This window comes from Aegilops tauschii, chromosome 1 (genome assembly GCF_002575655.3).
Source record: "Aegilops tauschii subsp. strangulata cultivar AL8/78 chromosome 1, Aet v6.0, whole genome shotgun sequence".
NCBI lineage: Eukaryota > Viridiplantae > Streptophyta > Magnoliopsida > Poales > Poaceae > Aegilops > Aegilops tauschii.
The window spans coordinates 504,200,129-504,204,264 of NC_053035.3; positions in this window are offsets into that span (position 1 = coordinate 504,200,129).

Genomic DNA, 4,136 nt, shown 5'->3' on the forward strand with positions numbered 1-4,136 from the left:
TTAATGTCCGGTTGTAGATAACTTGTCACTTGACCCAAGTAAAATACATCAACTGCGTGTGTAGCCGTGATGGTCTCTTCTCGGCGGAGTCCGGGAAGTGAACACGGTCTGAGTTATGTATGACGTAAGTAGGTGTTCAGGATCACTTCTTGGTCATTGCTAGATGACGTCCGTTCCGCTGCTTCTCTTCTCGCTCTCATTTGCGCAAGTTAGCCACCATATATGCTTTTGCCGCTGCAGCTCCACCTCATTACTCCAACCTTTCCTATAAGCTTAAATAGTCTTGATCTCGCGGGTGTGCGATTGCTGAGTCCCCGTGACTCACAGATTCTACCAAAACAGTTGCAGGTGCCGACGATGTCAGTGCAGATGATGGCGTCGATCTCAAGTGGGAGTTCGACGAGGAACGTGGTCGTTACTATGTGTCTTTTCCTGATGATCAGTAGTGGTGCCCAGTTGGGACGATCGAGGATCTAGCATTTGGGGTTGTCTTATTTTCATCTGGATTTTGACCGTAGTCGGTCTATATGATTGTATTTTGGATGATGTATGATGATATTTATGTATTGTGTGAAGTGGCGATTGTAAGCCAACTCTTTATCCCATTCTTGTTCATTACATGGGATTGTGTGAAGATGACCCTTCTTGCGACAAAACCACTATGCGGTTATGCCTCTAAGTCGTGCCTCGACACGTGGGAGATATAGCCGCATCGTGGGCGTTACAAAGGCGGCGACCGGACCTTTACAAACAAGGTTGGGGCAATCTCCACAACTTAATTGGAGGCTCCCAACGACACCACAAAGCTTCACCACAATGGACTATGGCTCCGCGGTGACCTCAACCGTCTAGGGTGCTCAAACACCCAAGAGTAACAAGATCCGCTAGGGATAAGTGGTGGGAATCAAATATCTCTTGGTGGAAGTGTAGATCGTGGCCTTCTCAACCAATCCCGAGCAAATCAACAAGTTTGATTGGCTAGGGAGAGAGATCGGGCGAAAATGGAGCTTGGAGCAACAATGGAGCTTTTGGGGGAAGAGGTAGGTCAACTTTGGGGAAGAAGACCCCCTTATATAGTGGGGGGAAAAACCAACCGTTACCCCACTTCTGCCCCGCACAGAGCGGTACTACCGTTGTGCCAGCGGTACTACCGCTTGCCACTATAAGCGGTACTACCGCCCTCCCACCGCGGTACTACCGCTTGGCCCACAGCGGTACTACCGCGGTGGGAGGGCGGTACTACCGCATACGAGCGGTACTACGGCCCCCCACAGCCGCGGCCAGTACCGTAAAACCCGACACGAAAAAAGAGCCCTCGAATCGAGGCGGTACTAGCACGAGACCACCGCGGTACTACGGCTGGGGGCTACTAGCGGTACTACTGCTCTGGAGCGGTACTACCGCTCCCAGAGCGGTACTACCGCTTGTGGCACCCAAGCGGTACTACCGCTCCGTCCCGCGGTACTACCGCTGGGACCAGAGTGAGCACACAAATGGGGGCTACTAGCGGTACTACTGCTCTGGGCGGTACTACCGCTCCTGAGCGGTACTACTGCTTGTAGCACCCAAGCGGTACTACCGCTCTGGCCCGCGGTACTACCGCTGGGACCAGAGAGGGCACACTGAGAAGAGAAACAAGCCCATCATCGAAACGGAAAGGCTCGGAGGGAGGGGCAAAGGAAGTGTACGTGATGATTCCGCCATAGCCTTTCCAAAACGGACCCCCTCTTGATAGTACGGTGATCCCTATGAAACTAGTCCACCAAACTAATCCGAAAGGACTACACCGTCTTCGCTTCAAGCTCCGAGGAGAGGGAATCGTCTCATGCCAAAAGGATGAATCTCTGAAAGACACTCAATGCACACGATTAGTCTGCAAAAGCATTGTCATCAATCACCAAAACATCTTAGGGATAAATATGCCCTTACACCGGCACACTCAATGATATCAATGTGTTGCAACGCTCTCATTTGTTTGCCAGGCTTGCTAGTGGTGATGCTCCTGCTTGCAACTACACTATCAATGGGCATGAATACACAAAGGGGTACTATCTTGCAGATGGTATATATCCTCCTTGGTGCACATTTGTCAAGAGCATCAAAGAACCCAAAACAAAAAAAACAATGTGAATTTGCAAGTGTGCAAGAGGCAGCCCGAAAAGACATTGAAAGAGCATTCGGTGTTTTGCAATCTAGGTTTGCCATTGTCCGAGGTCCTGCTTGTTTTTGGGATAAGAAAACCCTGAAGAACATCATGACTTGCTGTGTTATTCTGCATAATATGATTCTTGAAGATGAGAGAGGAATGGACTTTGAATTATTTTATGATAATGTGGGTAGCCGTGTCAAACCAGCTAGAGACCCAAACCGCATTAGAGCTTTTCTTCAGACATACAGGGAGATTGAAAATGCGGACACACACTTTCAACTTCAGGAAGATCTCACTGAGCACTATTGGCAAAGGGCTGGGCAGTGACTAATTTTTGTATTCATTTGTATTTGTATTCATGACAAGTTTTGTATTGCATTATTTTAAGTTTGCTACAGTGATTTGAATAATTATTTGTAATGCGGATGATTATTGTTTTATGTTTGATTTGAATAATTCAGTTTGTTTTTGATTGTTGAATTATGTTGGATTTAAGATTTGCGGGCTGATGATTTATGTTTGCTAGCCCTCGCCAGCCCGCACAAGCGGTTTTACGCGAACTGCAAACGCGTTTTATGGGTCGGCGTTTTGCGGGTCTACTAGAGTTGCTCTAAGGGCGCCCGCGTCACATAGACGAGGAAACAACATTTCCTATTTAGTGCTGCAGGTGCCCGTTAATGTGTATTCTGCTAACGCGCGCCTGCAGCCGCTTTAGCTGGGCTTGGCCCATTTCGCTCGCTTCGCAGTCGTTGGCTTATATACAAATCGAAAAAATTACGCGAGAGCTGGGAATCGAACCAAGGACTTACTGGTTAACAGCGCACTGTGGTAACCACCCCGCCACAGTAACTTGATGCCCACAATTCCATCACTTGTTTTCCTTATCATCTTTCTCTTTCACTTTTTCAATTTTCAATTTTTTATTTTTCTGTTTATTTTTTTCCTTCTTCCTCGTTCTTTTTTTTTGCGCATAACGAAACTTTCATTACTTAACCAGAGTCATTACAATCCTGTTGACATAAGATGTCAACCTCATCGGGGGCACAACGAAGCCAAACAGCAGTTTTGGGCAGTAAACGGCCCATTTGTGCGAGAGCGTGGCTAGCTTTATTCTGCTCTCGTTTAATCACCCCTATTTCATGTGGCCGGACAGCTAGGATCTGCTTGATGTCCCCAACCATGGCCGCCACTGGAGCCCTGTTGGTTTCGGTGTCCCTGACCATGTGAGCCGCCGTCGAGCAGTCCGTCTCCACTATCAACCTGTCCGGGCTCCGTTCCATAGCCAGAGTCACTCCCTCCATGAGCGCCGCCATCTCTGCCTCGAGGGCGTTCGTACAGCGTGGGATGAACCGGCAAGAAGCGAAAATGACGGCACCTGTATGATCACGAAGTATCATCCCAGCACCTCCTGTCCCCTCCTGTTCCTTCCATGCACCATCCACGTTTAGTTTTACCCAGCCAAATGGAGGCTTGCTCCAGTGCTCAACAGGACGTGAGCAAGTGCTTGGTATTTTATGTCGTTCTTTGCCGGACGTGCGGCCACCATAGGTAATCACTCCCTTCCCCTTGGCAACGTCATCAGATGGGTTTTGCTGAATGTACAACAGCGTATTGATGTAGCCGGACAGGAATCTGGTAGAAGCCTCAAGTGGTGGTGCAGGATTGTGGTGGTATACTTCATTACGTACATACCAGCTCCGCCAAAGTGTCATCACCACAGGTAGTCTCTCCTCGTTCTTGCATTGGTCCAGCAGGTGGATGATCCACTCCGGCCCAGTGTTGACGACGGTCTCCAGCTTGGGCATACTCCATGTACGCGCCATCGCCGTCCATAGCTGTCGGGCCAACGGACAACGGCATAGAGCGTGGTATGTGTCCTCGCATTCCAAACCACATAAAGCACATATATTAGACACCTCCAGTGTACGTTTATGTTTATTTTCAAGCGTTGCCAGAGAGTTCGTCGCGACTCTCCATGCGAAAACTC